Genomic DNA, 20762 nt, shown 5'->3' on the forward strand with positions numbered 1-20762 from the left:
GGAATGCAGAAAGGCAGAGAGAAAAATGGAGAATGGAGGAAACAGAGAAGGATTTGCATGAGTTAAAGGAGAAACTTTAGAAGGAACAGGAGCTATGCAAATAAGATAAGGAAGCGCAGCAAGAATAGGTACAGCAGGGGGCGCAACATGTACAGACATATGAAATTACACCCGTACAAGTAGTCGACTCATTCAAACAGCTGACACCAAGTAGACAGCATGAGCATTCGCATGAGTTGGAATTTTCTCAAGAGATTGAACAAGAATTTGAGAAGATGGATACAGATATGGAGAAGCAGGAGTTAGAGCAAGACATCGACCTCATGCCTTACCACCAAGAGGTCGAACCACCAGCTTCATCGGATCTGGAAGCAGAGCAAGTCCTAAGCGACTAAGGAGACACTGATATCCTTGGAGACCATTCGGAAGGAGAGATGCACAACATTTCATTCGACAAGTCGCAACATAGAGTTGTGCAATCTCACAAAGTGTCTACTCCGGAGGACAACACATCTCTTGCCCAGTTTAAGGAACGAGTGATTTTGTCTGACATGCGCAAGCATCCAGTAGCATTGGCCGATTCTACCAGAGCATATGCCAAAGCCACTAACTCAAGTGTTCACTTCTTGATAGATGAGAATGATTGAAGGGCTAAGGAGTTACAGACGGCCATGAAGGGAGGAGAACTGGTTACAACATCCGCCCGAGCATAGTTGAAGAAGGAAATACTGGATGAAGTATTGTCCCTTGAAATAGCCATGCGGGCGTTGTATTCCATGTTTGGTATGTGCATAAGGTAGTTGTCCATCTCAAGGGTTGGTAGCATCGATGTGTTAGGAGAGCATGTATCTTGTGAAGCATGCATACTGCTATTGACTACATGCAAACATGGACAATGAGATACAAGGGAGCCCTCTTACACTTGCCCAAGATGATGAAACCCAGAGCAGTCAAGCTGAAGGCACGCATCTGGAGTCAGATCCAAAACTACGAAGATCTCCCACAGCTCATCACTAGTCTACAGGCTTCCCATGCACGGGTATTCAGGAGTATGGATGTCGTTGTGCGCACACACACGATCCCATCTATTGGGACACTCACCAAGGCAAAGACAAAGGCACAAGTCCGACTAGAGCTTGAGTCGTACTTTGACGAGTTGATGCGCATAGCCACCAGTGCAAACTTGGTGATTAGTGCAAACACCATGCATCAGTATTTTGTTGGTCCTTTCGCACTCAAGACAATGATGTGCATGTTATCAGACGAGTTGGACAGAGGAGCCTGAGCAGTGTACCTGGATGCAATGGAGGCAAGAGTTCATTTCCAGATTGATGTCACCACAGAGTACACGGACACCATCGTGAACTACCAAGCATGGCATCAGTTTGCCACCATCGACCATCATGAGGATGTCAAAGAGTTGGTCTTCCCACAGTTGTTCGAGTCATAGTGATGTCTTGCATGGCTTGCTCAAGGCTCTATTTTGTCTCACATGGGTACATGTGCAAATTGTATGTAATGTATTTTCAAGTGGAAGTTCAAGTGTCGATAGTTGGATGTAACAGTCATAGAGTAGATGAAGAGTCATGAGGATAGATGAACAGTCACAAAGGGGAATGTCAAGGGCCACCCCACCCTTTGCTATATATAGTCCCTCATAACTCATTATAGAGACTTTTGGTTAGCCAAGCTTCAGATAAGAGTATCTTAGAGAGAGCTTAGACAGTATTGTAACGAGCCTTGGCCTCTCCACTGTGCAGAGCTAGTATATCTCTTTCGAGGAGTAGGCGGCAGTGATTGTAATGTTCCACTGTCGGAACTAGTGGTTGGTCATGGTTGTATTGTATGACTGGAACTTACACTTCTTAATATAACAGAGCCAGCACATTTCATGCATATGTTGTATTGTATTTCAGCTATCTTGTTTACTCTAAATGATATATGTATATGTTTGCTTACGCATGCATGTGTAGCTATTTTATGTATATGTATGTATGAATCTTACTAAAATGTGTTGTTGGTTTAACCATCAATTTCGATTGCTATCTTACTTGCCTTCCATGTTGTGATTCATCTTTGCTCGTGTGTTCCCTTCTTAACTTCTTGCTTTCATAGGTTTCCAAGGGGCGCACTCACCTCACCCTCCATGTGTTAGAACGGCTCATGCACCATCCTTGACTTGCTACATATGTCACAGCCCTGCTACCAACAGGGACATCTTACTTACCTCTGTGCGAAACCGCAGTCAAGGCGATACCATACGACCCACTGCTAGGACCCCTACACCAAACAGTATGTGGTCTAATTGGGACTTCTTACCGGGGAGATCCCCTGACATGTTGGCGGGTCCATCACCATCAACATTTCTGGCACTAGAAGGAGGCTCCTGGATCCTGTCACACTCACCCTTCCACGATGTTTTTCACATGTTGAACCTCTCAATATCACGAGGGATTTTTTTTATCTCTTGTCCGAATTCACGTATGATGGTGAACGCAAAGTGGCCTGGCTTGTGTTATTACAAGACTTCTTTGCCATGCTTAACAAGGTAGATGAATGTTCTGATGAAGAGGCTAACCTACTGCTTGCATACACACTTCGTGAATCCCCACAACAGTGGTGCTGCAGTTTGTCGGTTGATAGCCTGCACTCACTGGAGTAGTTTTGTGATCTCATTGAATCTACTTTCCATCATTTTGATTTAGAACCTCTTGACCGAAAACTGTTACAACAACGGAAGGCCCCGCATGAATCGCCTATGGATTTTTGGAAGTGCTTCCATGATTTTCAGTTTGAAGCTCTGAAAATCCAGATGAAATTTCCATATCTTTGGGATAGATTCGAATATTGTCTTAACAAATCAATCCATCCCAAGAAGAAGTTTGAGCCCAAGCCCCATTCAGCGTACTTCAGTGATGGAGTTGCGCAATCACAGATGGACATGGTCATTGTCACAAGTGATTGTCCCTCATCCCCTCATCAAACAGCTCCACCACTGTAGATTGATGCAGGAGAACGGGCACATGCATCTATTCAACTGTCACATCCTCCCAACATCACTTCGCTCAATTTTCATGTAGATTTGGTTGTGAGTCCATTGAGTTGTCACATGCATTTTGTACCTCAACCTCCGTATTCGTACTCGAATGATCCTCCAGATGATATTGTCTTGTGTTCTTCCATTCTGGACTCTACACTTGTTCTGAATGAGGATCAATCCATCGATGGAGTTGGTGTTGCACAACCAACATGTGTTGTCATTCATGAAGAGTATGACTCGGAGCTTGAGCATCAACACTTGGCAAAGGATGACTCCCTTCTATCCGAGCCTCCTCCATTCTTTCCTGACATCTTTGGTGAACCTACCATCCATGGTTTCACATGTACATCTCCATCCACGGATACACCCATTGTTGATCATTCGCTTGACACATAGATGTCAGTGCATCATCTGATAATGGAGAGGATAAATTATTCATTGAAAATCCACTTGACTTTTCATATGCTTTTTTCGGAAACACAGAGGGTGAATTTTTTCGCTTCTCATCTACCCCTCTATTTGATTCATTAAATCTTGAGGATGTCGATGAAATCATTGATTTTGTTGATCATAGCTATCGTGATCTATTTACTCATGTATTTGATCATAATGATGATTCTATCGCAGTTGATTTTTCAACGCCACCTGTTTATGATGATCTATCTATTGACCAAGTCGAAACCCCCTAGACTATCAAGGCACTTCAGCCTGAGCTGATGGTTATGTCAGGCCCTCGTTGTCCTGAGGTTGGTTTCACTTCCGATCAGGAAATTGTTGAAACACCCGAGGCTCCTCATCACTCATCTATATGCATTAAAGATCAATCTCACACACAGATCATGCTTCCTCTACTCAAACTACATGATCCCATCGCTCATGCATTGGAGGAATCTTACATAGAAAGCACACGTGCACGACGCAAGTTTTCTTTGTTTCTTTTGTTTGCTTGCACGTCACAGTCAAGAGTATGTGTATGCTTAACAGCTGCATGTAGTGTCACATAGCACCACCATAAGTCCACGGACTGCATATCATGTACTTGCACTCACTTATGTTCTATGGACACTATTAAACTTGGAGTGTGTTTATCTTCATTTTTATGTCTTTCACGTTTACTGGTTCGCAAAACTGTGTTGTTCGCGAACCATGCCTTCACCAACATGGGTCGACCAATGCACAATGGCTGCATTGGAAGTATCACTTCACGTGATCAAGCCCATGCACTGTTACCTTAGGAGTAGGAGTAGTGTTTGCTTTTGGTTTGTTTTAGTGCATGCTTGTTTGCTTACTTACTTTACATGTTTGTTTGCTTTCCTGCTTGTTTGCTTACTTGCTTTGCTTTAACTTTTACTTCTTCTTTCGCTTTGCTTTGTGTTTGTTTGCTTGTTTATGATCATAGGTTAGTTTCGCATGAGACCATGCTCGACTCTTGAAATGAGTTGGGTAAAGTATAAGAGGACTTGTGGAATTATCAATACTTGGTTATCTGTCGTCCTGCCTCTATATGAAGAACTTATTATCTTTAGTCCATGATACGTCGATGGAAAATACATATTGTTCAAAGTGAACCTTGGTGAAAACACAACGCCTACGTGCTAACTAGTGTCACCTACTCTAGTCGGTTGTTTTTTTGGGTTAACCCTTGGCAGCTCAGTCAAGTAGAGTAAAGTGAGGGGGGAAACCTTAAAAAGCACATTAGAGGTATATATAAACTACTTCTCTGAAGGAACAACCTCTTCTAATCTCAATAAGTCGGGATCCCTCTTTCGCCTTTGAAATGAATAAGTGTTATGCACAGTTATGAAAATGAGAAATGAGAAAATGAAAAGTGAAAAATTTCGAAAAAATGAAAAATGAATAAGGCGAAAGAAGAGAAAGGATTCTTGTGCAGAGAGGTGATGCAAGTAACTCCGCCAGGGTACTGACCAGGCTCGCTAGTAGCGGAGCGATGCTTGTGTTCCTGTGTGACTCCACTGGGGTACTGTCCAGGCCTGCTGATAGTGGAGCAACACCAGAGATGAAACTAAAACTCTGATGACTATACTGCTTGTGCACCAATATACCCCTCATCCCCAATCGAAACAACTGTGTTTTCTTGGCTTGGAATGTGTGTCGACCAACCAAGAGCTTGGCAGATGCTACATCTTACAATCAAGCAAGTGTGGAAACCAAGACGAACAGAGAACTGAACAATACTTCTAGAGGTGTTAGACTTGCTTTTCACGAACAAGGTCCATTCAAAGAGCTAGAGTTCTACCATAGCATCGCCAAGTGTTGTAGTAGCTACAACCACCCTACAAAATTTTTCCTTAGCTTCATTTTGGAGCCTCCCTACCAACCATCCTCAGCAGCATGTCTTACACTGTCAAGTACATGAGCTTCAGTGGTTTTCTAGCAGCAGACATCCTGTGCATGATAGCTTGTTCCATTCCCCTCCTAGACTACTTCCCCAGACTTGGTCCACCTGTTAGCTGAGCAGCTCCCTCAAGAAATTGTGTAATTATGGAGAGGAACCAGCCTTCCCTCCAGAAATTGCACAAATCTGATTGGAAGCCAGTTGGGCTCAGAAATTGTGCAATCCTGTCTTACAGTCTTCCTAGTGAAAACTGTGATATCTGGCCTAGCAGGACTGCTCAGCCCAAAAATTGCACAATTTTGGGCAACAATCAACTGCTCCTCCCAGAAATTGTGTAATCCCTTTGGGCAACCAGCCCAGCTTCCTCCCAGAAATCGCGCAAAATTTACCCTCAGTCAAACAGGTTGTTACATGTGCCCTTAGGTTGACCGGTTCCACTCGGGACCGAGAAAACTTGACTTGCATGCATGGGCTGCTTTTTCCTGAAATACAAAAAAGAAACATGCAAAAAGCATCCCTAGATTTTAGGGAGCTATTTTTAGCAGCTGGAGGTTACATGCAAAGATCGTTTTAGAAACATTCCTCCAAGTGTCGCTTTTTCTTAGCTTTGTGGCATGCGTGTCATGAGCTTCAAACTTATTTATTTGATGCTTCAGAGCTCACTTTTTCACATCGATCTTGGAGCTCTGACATCCCATAGCACATCAAGGAGTCTTCGACACATCCAAATCAGCAATTTACCGATAAGTTTGCTTAACTTGTCTTTTGCATCATTTCTGTCACTTTTTGTGTTTTGGCTTGTGTGAGTGTTGTCTGCTTGATTTATGTGAACCCTTTCTACCATTTGCATGCATATTAGCTTGTACTAGCATCATTTTAGTTTTCGTTAGCATCTCATTATTGTCACATGCATGACACTGTTTTGCACGAACAATCGCTGATTCGGTGACTCGCTTCACACACATGCATGTTGTTCCATTTTATGAATCTTGCATTCATTGTTTGCATGCATGATCATTCACTCCTGCTTACACTCGATATCACCATGCATTCACATCCACATTTGCTTTTAGTTGCCCGTCGGCGGGTCTGCGAAAACTTCGCCCAGACTTTACCTCACCAAGATAGCATTGTGCAATCCTAAGAGGGAAGGCTCTGCCTTCCTCCCAGAAAATGTGCATTTTTGGCGAGTGACTGTCCTCCAGTCTTCCCTTGTGAAATTATGGGAGGCAGTGACTGCTGGCCCAGAAAATTGCACAATGTAGTCCTTGGGCCTGCATCACTTGCCAGCTGAAATTGCACATTGCACAATCCCAACACCCAGCAGGCCAGTCTGGATTGCGCATTACGCAATTCTAGCAGTCATCCAGCCTCCTAGCAGTCTAGACTGTCTTTTGTGTAGTTTCGACATCCAGTCTCTCAGCCTCCTAGGAAAAATTGTGCAATCCTTGTCAGTCAATCCCTAGCTATGTAGCATGTCATCCCTCAAGTTTTCTTTGCTTTTAGCTGACAGATTTCTTGCCATGCATGTCTCCAGATCTAGCAGGTGTTCGTCTGCCTCTCAACATTTCAAGATCAATGACCTCCATGAGAGCAGGATCAAAGGACATTGATGGAAGTGCAACTGGAGTAGCAGTTGATCGAGTGTCTACGAGTTTTCCAATCTATGAAGACACCAAGCTGATCATACACAAGGACATCAAGCTGAAATGGCAAGAGGTCAATGATGAATTTGCAGGCACATTTGGGGAAGATCTCGAAGAGCACCAAGTCTATGTGAACATTCACAAGTTCGTCTTGTATCGGATTGCATGCAGATATCCCACCTTCCCATGCGTGGACATGATACATTGGATCATCTTGCACACTGATCCTGAGATGATGACATTGAGCAGTGTCAGCAGGATGGAGATTTCTACCTTCAGGGCACAAGATTATCAGCAGATGTATCATATGTTGAAGCCAGTGATTACCATGGAGACACCCTTCAGCATACCCAGCAGTAATGCCAACTCCAAGGATATCTTGAAGAACTAGGTAAAGGAGCTGGCCAAATTCAGGATGACACCCAACTAGGTTTACAAGACTAAGAGAGCATGGAGACCTTCCCGCAGAGTTGGGTGATCGCGTTGGACCAACTGGCTAGTGAAGGTAAAGCATGCAATTGGTTCGACATGTTGTCTCACAGGCTGAAGGAATAGGTAACAAGAGCTCGACAGCCGCCGAAGGTCAGCAAGCAGAAATCTACATGTCCGCTTATGTCTTGGATGTAATATGTGCTCGTCAGGAGTTCTCAGGTTTGAAGAGGGCATGGACATCGGTGGAAACCTCTGTGAATTCTTATTGTAAAGTGTTGTCTAAATGCAGCTTTAGAGGAGTTATCACACAGCTGTCAGATCATTTTGTCGCCCCGATGTACAAGATGATATTTGAGCAGGATCCACCTTGCATGTCGACGATAGCAATGAAAGCACTGATCAACATAGAATATTAGTATGCCTCACTGTCCGGCACCTTCATATGGATGTACAGTGCAGAAAATCCTTCGCATGTTTTGTCAAAGTTTGCCTTGGACAAGCTCGTCATGCAAGAAGTATCATACCACATCTCCGCAAGACTGTTAGCTAGGCTGCACCGAAAGAAGACGGCACCTTGGCCCACTCTTCCATTGTGGAACGGGTTATACAAGATACAATATTTCAAGCACATGGATATTAAAGCAGAGGAGATCAAGAAATATCCTTTCGATGTCTGAAGCTTCAATCCTTATGACCCGCATTGTTTCATAAAATATCACTGCGCAAGGGTACATTTTCAGTGGATCCACAGGGCGTGTCATTGGGTAGAGGAAGACCCATGGAGATATTGGTACAGCTTCTCCAGGCCCAATGAACCGGTCGGCATCGCTATGGAATGGTTAGCGAAGCAACATGAAGCAGCATCCAGGAGAGCACGAGTAGCAGCAGCAGCAGAGGTAAACATACCAGCCCGCGACAAAGACAAGAGGAAGATTGTCGACAGCATGGAGGCAGAACAAAGTTGTAGGTTCCGAGCAGATCCAATTGTGCAGAAAGAATCTTTAGCAATAGAGGCGAAGAGGCAACAGTGCGATAGGAGGAACGCGGAAAGGCAAAGAGAAAAATGGAGAATAGAGGAAACAAAAAAGGAGTTGCATGAGTTGAAGGAAAAACTCGGGAAGGAACGGGAGCTACGCAGATAAGAGAAGGAAGCACAACAAGAATAGGTATAGAAAGGAGTGCAACATGGATTGACAGATGAAATTGCGCCCATATAGGTAGTCGACTCATCTGAACAGCTGGCACCAAGCAGACAGGGTGAGAAGTCACAGGAGCTGGACTTTGCTCAAGAGATTGAACAATCACTTGAGCAGATAAATATGGATATGGAGTAATAGGAGTTAGAGAAATACATCGACCTCATGCCTTACCACCAAGAGGTCGACCCACCAACTTCACCGGATCTCGAAGCAGAGCAAGTCCCAAGCAACCAAGGAGACATTGAGATCCTTGGAGACAACCCAAAGGAGAGATGCACAAAATATCATTCGACGAGTCACAGCATAGAGTTGTGCAATCTCTCAAAGTGTCTACTCTAAAGGATAACACATCTCCTGCACAGTTTGAGGAATGAGTGATCGTGTCTGACGTGCGCAAGCATCCAACATCATTGGCTGATGCTACTAGAGCATATGTCGAAGCCACTAGCTCGAGTGTTCGCTTCTTGATAATTAAGAACGAGCGAATGGATAAGGAGTTATAGATGGTCAAGCAGGGGGGAGAACTGGTTACAGCATCCACCCGAGTAGAGTTGAAGAAGGAAATACTGGATGAAGTATTGTCCCTTGAAACATTCATGTGGGAATTGCATTCCAAGTTTGGTACCGTGCATAAGGCAATTGTCCATCTCAATGGTTGGTAGCAGCGATGTTCTAGGAGAGAACGTATCTTATCAAACGTGCATACTGTTGTTGACTACATGCAAACATGGACAATGAGATACAAGGGAGCCCCGTTACACTTTCCCAAGATGATGAAGCCTAGAGTGGGCTAAAGGCACGCATCCGGAGTCAGATCCGGAACTATGAAGATCTCTCGCATCTCATCACTAGTCTATAGGCTTCCCATGCTCAGGTATTCAGGAGTATGGATGTTGTTGTGCACACGCACACGATCCCATCTATTGGGACACTCACTGAGGAAAAGACAAAGGCACAAGTCCAACTAGAGCTTGACTCATACTTTGATGAGTTGATGCGCATAGCCACCAGTGCAAACTTGGTGATCAGTGCAGACACCATGCATTAGTATGTCGTTGGTCCTGCCACACTCAAGACAATGACGCACATGTTATCAGACGAGTTGGATAGAGGAGCCCGAGCAGTGTACCCGAATGCGATGGAGGCAAGAGTTTGTTTCCAAAAAGATGTCACCACAGAGTACACAAACACCCTTGCGAACTACCAAGCATGGCATCAGTTCGCCACCATCGACCATCATGAGGATGTCGAAGAGCTGGTCTTCACACAATTGTCCGAGTCATAGTGATGTCTTGCAAGGCTTTCTCAAGCATATTTTGTCTCATACGGGTACATGTGTTTATTGTATGTAATGTCTTGTCAAGTGGATTCAAGTTCAAGTGTCGATAGTTGGATATAACAGTCATAGAGTAGATGAAGAGTCATGAGGATAGATGAACAGTCACAAAAGGGAATGTCAAGGGCCACCCCACCCTTTGCTATATATAGTCCCTCATAACTCATTGTAGAGGCTTTTGGTCAACCAAGCTTCCGATAAAAGTATCTTAGAGAGAGCTTGGAAAGTATTGTAACGAGCCTTGGCCTCTCCACTATGCAGAGCTAGTATATCTCTTTGGAGGAGCAGGCAGCAGTGACTGTAACATTCCGCTATCGAAACTAGTGGTTGGTCATGGTCTTATTGTATGACTGGAACGTACACTTCTTAATATAACAGAGCTAGCATGTTTCATGCATATGTCGTATTGTATTTCAGCTATCTTGTTTACTCTAAATGATATATGTATCTGTTTTCTTATGCATGCATGTGTAGCTATTTTTTGTATATGTATGTACGAATATTACTTAAATGTGTTGTTGGTTTAACCATCACTTTGGATTGCTAGCTTACTTGTCTTCCATGTTGTGATGCATATTTTCTCATGTCTTCCCTTCTTAACTCCGTGATTTCACAGGTTTCCAAGGGGCGCACTCACCTCACCCTCTGTGTGTTAGAACTACTCATGCACCTTCCTTGACTGGCTGCATATGTCACACCCTTGCTACCAACAAGGAAATCTTACTTGCCTTTGTGTGAAACCGCAGTCAAGGTGATATCGTACAACCCACTGCTGGGACTCCTACACCAAATGGTCTAAGATCTAGTCGGGACTTCTTACTGGGGAGATCCCCTGACATGTTGGCGGGTCCAGCACTGTCAGAACAAACTTAACTTTCTACTAATACACACTTGAGGTATTCCATTATCGGCCTTGACCTCAAATGCACCATTATATATTTCACCAAATGATACATTAAAAGTTCCCACACTAAGATCAAACACATCAAATAGACCATTCTTCTCATTCATGCATGTTTCAAATAGCTATAGAGTAATCTCTTCCTACATGGTTGTAGGTTGGCATTACATCCTACAGACCTACAATCCTATAGGTTGTAATGTTCTCTTACAGGCCTACAAGCCTATAGGCCTATAGGGTAAGGAATTCTTATAGGTTTGTAAGTTGTAATGCAAACATATAAGCTTTTAGGATGATATGTAGGTGTTCCTATATGTAATTTTGATCAACATTCCCAATTTTATGGATAATTATAGAATCACATTTTTAATAGCATCTCATTGCAAATATGGTTACCATATCTCTGAAAACTTGGAGGAGCTTCAACTAATTTAATTTGCGAGGGTTATTTTGTCAAAATACTAATATTATTTGGCTTAGGGGCTTACCTTAAGAACTCTATACTACTATATTTTCTTGTGTAAAACTTGTTTGTCACTTGAAATAATTTTGTATTTATTTATTACTTTTTATCTTACCCCAGAAACCCTCTAATATAATTATTTGTTTTTTGGTTTTGAAGATTAAGTTTTAGCTTATTTTGAAATAGAAATAAATAATTTGATGTACCGATTGGGTAATACTTCTATCAACCAATTATATATCATGAAAATTTGTTGCTTTATAAATGCCATACTATATTTTTTTTTAGAGGTGGTTCACAGGTGGACGCTATATCCATGGAAAATCTAGGCAGATCAACCCCGAAAGGAATCTTTTAAATCCTTCGACCATACTAGCAGGGCCTAACCCCAAGGGCGTCAAGGAGAATTGACCCTGTGACCTCCCGATCAGCAAGGTACTTAACAACAGGGACTCGACCAATTGTGTTAACCCTTGGGGCTAAATGCCATACTATATTATTTTATGCATCTAGCCATATATAGCAAGGCTCCAGTCCCAAAGGAGGTTGCCTTATTTCCTTAAAGAGACAAAACCCATGTTCTTCACCAAATATGTCATTTTAAAAATATAGCATTGAAGAAATTATATTACTATTGGCATAATAAATACAAGCTTAAGGTTTTTCTTCCTTGAAAAATCCCTAAAATGAAATGAATTAGAGATTGTTTAGTGTCCACAAGACCAAAGTGTTTGTTAGACTAGTAGTATTTTAGGCTATGGGAACTTTATTATCAAGCTTTTTAGTCTACTAGTGTTCCCTCTTTTTTAGTATGTTACATGGCTTCTATATTAACAATATTGACCATAAGTATCAATAGTTTATCTCATATATTTTGTTGGTTAAGCATTTTCTAAGTGCATTATTTTTCATATATTCCCCTGGGAATATTCTCATATCTTCCTCACAAAGATAGATGCTGATGATATATGGAATTTACTAAATCATATAAAAAATACTTGTGGCATATGTAACTAAATATGCTACAACTAATCTAAGATTGCATTTGAAAAGGATGACAAGGGACTTTATGTGAAGTTTCATGTATCATTTTTTATCATAACAGTGAGGTTGCTACCTTTGATTAGGTGGAACAATATGATAATAGTTTTCCCTAAAAATATTGAAGAATACACACAAGTGGAGGGACATCAAGCCTCATCCTTGGAACATACACATAAAAAATCATGATGGATGGCATATGACCCATTGCACTAATATAATAGATTACCTAGCATACTTTTCTTACCATTACTCTAGCACTAAAATTCCACCATCCCATTATCCTAAGCACTCAACCTAGGAGGGTGAAGATATAAATGGATAATTAAAGAAGAATTCCACCTTTGGAGGATTAATCACCATGGACAATGCCAAGGAGACCCATATATCCCCTGGGTGTTATCTAACTATTTTATGTTTTGGAGTTTTTGGCTAAATTCAACGAAACAATTTTTGGGCAAATCATGTTTTCTTGTTGTTCAAAACCCATCCATTTTTGAATGCATATATGGATTCAACACGCTAAAAAACCCTTGTGCATAGTTCAGTGATCGAACTTGTGATTTCAACAACTCCTTGGTATATTTCGACCATAAAATATGCCTGGAATGTCGAAGAGAGTAACTAGGTTCAGTCTTCATAATTATCACTGTACTTGTATCATTATGTATTTATGTAAAAGGAAAAAAAGAAGAAAAATAAATAATTATTATTATTATTATTTAAGCATGTTCTTCATGCTTATAGGATTTATTGAGTTAAAGATTCAAAGTCCTATTGGACTTCTTGAAAAGAAAAAGAACAAAGAATTTTCAAAAATGTAATCTAGGTCAATTCACGAAGCCAAGGCGGCCGTCTTGGATGACAAGTCAGCTCACTCAAAAGACGTGTCTTTTCACATATGAAAACAACTATATATTGGCATACATCCTCTATCAAATGGAAAGTAATGCAATGTGTTTTTATGATGAGTTCTTAGGAAAATATGTGCGAAGATCAGAGGCTACACTCTTGTGAAGAAACGTGAGTTTCTTAAGGCCATATGTCTATAAAGGAATGTAAGTTTTTTGTATTATGTACTTGAGATAATGTGAGTTTTTTCCATGAAATAGAATTTGAGATAATGCGAGGTTTGTGTGGGAGATAATCTAAGATAATGTGAGTTCTCTATGGAAAGGTGATCTGAGATAAATGTAATTTCTTTATGGCATATGAACTAAGATTGATGGCTGAGATTGATAAGTTCTACCATGATGATGCAAATTTGGATGGATTGACTTGGGATCTTAAAGGTTGGATTCTTGTATTAGTCTTGGGTCTTAGATATCTCACTTTGATCTGAATCTATAAGAAGTTTGGGTTTTCCCCCTTGTGGGGTTTTTCCCTAGCTTGGAGCCTATATCCTTTTGTTCTTTATCTCTTGTGATATTCATGTTTTGTACTTTTCGTAGTTGCTTGATGAAAGAATAGAACATAAAAATGTAATAAAGAAGCCAACAATTTCACAAGTAATTATAATGAGAGAGAAATCAACTCTAATACATAATCATATTGATTTCTCAACATGGGACCAAAGCTAAGGTTACTGGAAGGTAGTTTAGAGATCATTTTTTTGTTTGAATTTGCTTGAAGATATTATTGCAGAAGTTTCATCGTCATTGAAGCATTCATCACTCCCTTTGAAGAAAATCATTATCATAAATCTACAACATTCAACTAAAGAAGGTTTGGATCCTATATTTCTTCAACGATTGTTCATTGTTTGAAATTTGAACTCAAGAAAAAAGATGACATCTGCTTGTATAGAAGATCTAAGATTATTACTATATGAGATATAGTTCAAAACCAAATTTTAAGAAATGCACACTCTCGCTTATGTATGAAAAGAAGGGAAGATCTCTGAAGAAATGTGAAGACATAATGATAATCCTAGACAAAATATTTGATCTTGTGGAAGCCATCTGAACGTATAAGTAGAGACAGTTATGATCAAGAATGATATTCTTATACTCGATGTTGTTAGTTTGAATATCAACTCCATGAAGAATTACACTATATTCAAGGCATCTGAATTTCAACAACATCTTCCATTTTGATATACATATCTCTCTGCAATAAAAGCTATAGTATCTGTCCTAAATTGCAGACCTGTGACAGCGAAGATCCTAACATATTGTGATAAGCATTCGACCCTCACTGTGGTATACAAAATTATGAGCAGTCTGAATTCTGAGGTTGATTCAAGTTTTACTAACACCAAGCTCTCTGGGAATAACATAATAGAGTTTATAAGTAGCATTTACAAAGACTGAGAGGTAAGAGTTCTATATTGTAGTAACTCATCTTTCAGGCAAATGAAAATTCTTATAAGTAACTTCAGAGGTATAGAAGTCATATGAATAAGTCTACAATCTCTAATGACGTGAGTCTCAAGGAAACTATAAGCAATCATGACATTCGAGCTTTCTATAAGACAACAAGTCTCTGTGGCACCCAAAATAATGAAGAATTGGAACTTTGAGGCACTGTAATTATGATTTCTGAAGTAATAATATCTAAGGAATGAAGAAAAAAATTTGATGTAACCCATTTTTGTGATATGATAGATCTTTTAAGCTTATCTATATGACACCATTATATATAGCAACAAGGATTGTATCAAGTAATTGAGGTCTTATGGAGCATTGGTACATGAATCAATCTCGATTTTTGTACATAATAGAAGAATGGATCTTGCCATAAAGCCTACCTATTTGATTTTGAGAATCGTACTACTTTGTTGTGGTTTGTATCCTAGAATGAAGAACTGAGATTTATATTCAACCTTTTAAAGACTATATGAGACTTGAAGTGTGTGGACAAAATTGAATGAAGTGTGAGCAGACTAGTACCATACTCAAAGGCTATAATGGAGAACATGTAAAGTTAAAAGAGGTATGTATAGACTATGTTCATTTGCATTCAGTAGTGATGCTAATCTCCTAAGAAGTAGTGATGTATCTTAGAAAGGGTTTGTGTAGATGTATCATTAGCATTTGAATATATGATCTAGGAATGAAATGAGTTCTATATAGATAGATTGATAGTGATACTTCTATAAAAGTCATATATATATATATATATATATATATATATATATATATATATATATATATATATATATAACTTGTAAGGTCTTGAAGACTTTTGGCATTTAGGGTTTGTGAACCCTAGCATAGCTTGGGACCAAGAAGAACCCTAGAAGCAGAACCTTATCTAATCATGTCCACTGTTAAAGGTAGATATAATCCTTAATGTTTAATGTGAGAACAAGGTTGGTGAACAAATCTGAGATTAAGAGGGGGATAATCCTTCTCAAAAGATAAGTACTTTATATCTTCCTGTTTCTTATCTTTCTCCTTTTTGTTCTTTCATGATTTTATAATAAAGGTTGTAGGTCAAGACAAGATTCATCTAAAAGCTTGACTCACAGAAGGAAGAAGTGGAAGAACGTGGCAAAGCATGAAGATGAAGGAGGAGGAATGGTTTGAAGCTTGCATCAAAGAAGTTGATTAAATAGTAAGAAATTCACTTACCTCAAATAGAAAGAGTGAGTTGTAAAGATCTTAATGGATACGATATTAATTGAAGTTTGGTGGAAAATCTAGAGAAGCTTGTGACCAAAAGAAGATGATTGATCTAGGGAAATGTCCTTAAGAAATAAAGTGAAGAGTCATGATGTTGTTGTACCACCAATTGATTGGTTCATTCCAAGGAAGTATTGATACTGATAGAGATATCATTGATGATTGTAAGTTGAAGAGCATGAATCAGAACTTTGTTGCAATACGAAGAAAGAACTTGTGAAGAAATGTTGACCTTAGAGGGAGCGAGCAACATAATTTTACTTTGATTTGGAAACTCTAATGATGATTTTCTTGGGATATGATTTGGCTCCATGGAAGGACATATTGTTGATGTGTAGATGTTAGAATGATAACATTTAAGATAATGTGTTGGATAATTTTTATGTACCAGGAGTTTTTTTATTTGATTTGGGAGCACATGAATTATTTGGATAACACTAATGATGGCTTGAAAGAGCATGAGGGTGGAATTTTGTTATGTAAGGAAGAAGGCATGTCCTAGCATCTGTGAGGAAGTTTTTCTCCTTGAAGATGATAGATAAACCATTTTATGACAAAGTTTCATGAATATTGGCAAGACCTAGGAAGGCAAAAGTTCGATATGATGTAATGTTGTTAGGAGCCAGAAAGACCTACAAGATACTACTAATATCTCCACATAAGAATAAGTAGTTGATGAATGAGAAGCTAAGGCTTGTGGCTATGTCTCCCTGGTTGAGAGGGAGTAAGGATCTCCTCCTCAGTTGAGAGGGAGTGATGGAGGACAATGTATTCTCCATGTGTCATGAACTAGGTCAGGACTAACAATTGTAAGTCTATTAAAGGCACTGGTAGGGAGAATGGATGATTGGATAAAAATCTAGGATCGATACTCCTTGAGTACTGGGAATCCAATATAGGAGTAGCTCTGAGGACTGATACTCTTTGAGGATAGGGAAAGGTATCCAAGATAAGAGTAGTTGAAGAGGACCAATATTCTTTGTGGATTGGGAATCCAAGATAAGAATAGTTTTGTAAGGACATACTTGGTGAACATCTGGATGGGGTAAGTTCCTTGAGAGGTGGTGGTGGTGGTGTCCAAATGTATGCCTCCCAAAATTGTGCTTTAATCTAGTGGTGAGTTAAAACTTTTCAGTCAAGGCCTTGCTATTTTATAAATTGGCAATGTTGGTTATGATGTTGATTCTTGATGATGCTTATCAATCTGAACCCTTCTTATGAGAATATTTCAATTTGAGAGTATCCTTGTATCTTCTTGAATAATTATGAATACCTCCCTAGTTAAGAGCGAGTGTTGAAAAGAGTAACTGGGTTCGGTATTCATACTTATCATTATACTTGTATCATTATGTATTTTATGTAAAAAACAAAAAGAAGATAAATATATTATTATTATTATTATTTAAGCATGTTCTTCTTGCTTCTAGGATTTATTGAGGAGTCAAAGAGTCAAAGCCCTATTTGGAATTCTTGAAAATAAAAAGGAAAAATAATTTTCAAATATGTAATTTGGGTCAATTCACCTCAAGAAGCCAAGTCATCCCTCCTAGATGACAAGTCGACTCACTCAAAAGATGTGTCTTTTTCATATGAAAACAACTATATATTGCCATACATCCTCCATCAAATGGAAAGTGATTTGGTGTTTTTTTGTGATGAGTTTTGAGATAAATATGTGTGAAGATCATAGGCTACAATCTTGTGAGAAAAGGTGAGTTTCCTAAGACCATATGTTTGCAAAGGAATGCAAGTTTTCTGGATTATGTACCTGAGATAATGCGAGTTTTTCTATGAAAGATAATCTGAGATAATGTGAGGTTTTACGGGTGATAATTTGAGATAATGTGAGTTCTCTGTGGAAAGATGAGATCAGATAAATGAAAGTTCTTTGTGGCATATGAACTGAGATTGATGTGGATGAGATTGAGGCTATCTCATGTGACTGAGGTTGATAAGTTCTACCATGGTGATGTAGAATTTAGAGGGCTTGACTTGTCATCTTGGAGGTTGGATTCTTGTATTATTCTTGGGTCTTGGATATCTCACTTTGACTTGATTCTATAAGAAGAGAAGTTGTTTTGGTTTTCACCCTTGTGGGGTTTTTCCCTGGCTTAGAGCCTATATCCTTGTGCTCTTTGTCTTTTGTGATCTTCATGTTTTGTACTTTTGGTAATTGCTTGACGAAAGAAGAGAACATAAAAATTTAATAAAGAAGTCAACAATTTCACAAGTAATTATCGTTACAAAGAAATAAACTCTAATACATAAGCATATAGATTTCTCAACATAGAAAACCTTTAAAACATAGAACAACTAGACTATGACTATTCGTTGCTCTGGTTAATGACATGCTCTAACATTTTTTAATGCAGTGATTAACAATATGTTTCTATGAACTCTAAAAAAAAGATATCCAAATGTATTTTTGGTAAAGATGAGTATGTCTCTTTCCTAATAGGATTAGAAGCATATCCTAAGGGATATCATTACTCAAAATGATACCTAACTTAGTTGGACTTTTTCTAATCAAACAGCTCTCTAAATATACCCTTGGCTAAAGTATGTATGTGTCCAGGCCCTATATTGGGAAACAAATTACTATTGTAGATTAATCATATCAATAATGTAATAAGATTGAAGTAGAACCATGTGACCCAGTAAACAGGGAGAGACAAGGTAATGGGAAGGGCAATGGCCTTGACCTTTCATTTCCTATTCCTTAGTATTTTCTCTTCTATATCATTTTATATTATATTAAATTCTTGTTTTCTTCTCCTTTTCCTTATTTCGCTTTAATTTACATGATCTTTTACATAGTTACTAACCTTCCTTAATTATTGAATTTACTTGCCTATTAATATTTACAACCTTTGATTTGTGTTTAGATCCATTTCATATCACACCTCCTAATTGAGAGGTTTTTAAGTCTTCAAAATCTTAGAGAACCAATCTAGATCAATGTGCCTTATGTTTGCTTCTCCAAAACATGACTTTAATTATGGCTCTTGGTTGCAACTTTGACTCTATATCTAGCTCTCACTTGTGGCTCTGGATACTAACTCTTGTTATAGCTATTATTATGTTTGTAGTTATTGGATTACTTATGGTTGCAATATAGAAGTCTATTCATTGTGACTCAACTCTAAATAATGTCCAAATCCTAACTCTATAATCATCATTCATTCCCATCACTCTTGGAGTTAGAGATACCTAATCTTAATAATGAATGAAGCCAAGTTTAAATTTGGTTTGTGTTTGTTTAGTGATATATTGGCATCCATGCCCTCGCACAACAACCCCATAAAAGGAAGTGTGTTCTACATGCTTATACTATGATCAATTTCTTCCTAGAATGGAAGAAATTAGTGAGATATTGGCATCCATGCCCTCGCGCAGCAACCCCATGAAAGGAAGTGTGTTCTACATGCTTCTACTATGATCAATATCTTCCTAGAATGGAAGAAACTCTCTAGTGCCTACACATGATTACAAACATTATATCTCTACAAAAATTTCATTTGGATGATAAGATTTGTGTGCAATCACAACTCATAATTTAGACTTTTGTTTTCTTGAGAATTTATCATGGAGTTCCCAAGAACCCCCTCAAGTTCATCAATCTCTATGCACCAAACTTTAATACATCTTCAAGATTGGTTTATTCTGATGCAATATCAAGAGTAAAAATTGGATTGTGGCCTCCCCTATCATAGACCCATTTTGCATCTCATTGGAGTCACTAACCCCGTATGTTGTTTATATCCTTTGGATAGATTCTGCACCTTATATTAGAGATGTAGGTAGCGCTTCATCATCTTCAATTTTCAATATCCAAACCCATCCCTTGATTGTGTCATTTATGGGGTGAAGCTCTGGATGAAGTTGCCAACACTTTTCTTCCTAATGGCCACTCAACTTATAGTGGTGGAAAAATTTTTAATGTTATTGTATGGACTAGTTAACATGATCCTTTTCTCCTTTTGCTTCTAAATTGGTTGTTGATTTGGGGATGACTTCTTTTCGTTCCTCCTTAGAAGCAATTTAACTTATGTTGCATGGCTTTATTCTCCTATTTAGATGCCACATGGTGCCCTTTATTCCCATAGAATGAGCATACCTATGACTACCAATAGTTAGTGGTGTTATGGCCTTTCCTCCTACAACAATGACAAACAAGGGATGCCTCACTTAATCCATGCATGTGATTCATCTTCTTCTTCTTATTCCATCTAATCTACTTGATGCTTATTTTGAGCATAGATGTCAAGTAAGTGTTTGAACTCTTCTCAGCATTGCCCTTCTATTATCTATCACATGAAGGTTGAGGTGGTAGTGAACTTCCACCTTCATGTCCTATTGTTCTTCCTTTTTGTGACTAGAGAAACTTTTCCATGTTCTTTACCTTCACAAATATGATATTGGATTTCATGAACTTATCTTATATATCATTAAAACTTGAGCCTTTATGCTTCACCCTCTATTTATTTACAATGGGGATTAGGATACCTTGCCTTATCTTGCATATACCATGTCCATCATTGCCCATACTTCTTTGCAATTTTGATCCAAAGCCTCTAGTATGATTTTTGAATTCACTAATCTACTTTTTAGAAGATTAGAAGGAAGTTGAGCTTACTATAGTTTGTCTAGGTCATGGTGCTATCTTTGGTGGTGGCTTTACTTCTCTATGCTCTTGTTCAACTACTTGGATCTCTACCAATT

This window comes from Pinus tabuliformis, chromosome 2_2 (assembly GCF_031772625.1).
Source record: "Pinus tabuliformis cultivar Carrire ecotype Pingquan chromosome 2_2, CPIR1, whole genome shotgun sequence".
Lineage (NCBI taxonomy): Eukaryota > Viridiplantae > Streptophyta > Pinopsida > Pinales > Pinaceae > Pinus > Pinus tabuliformis.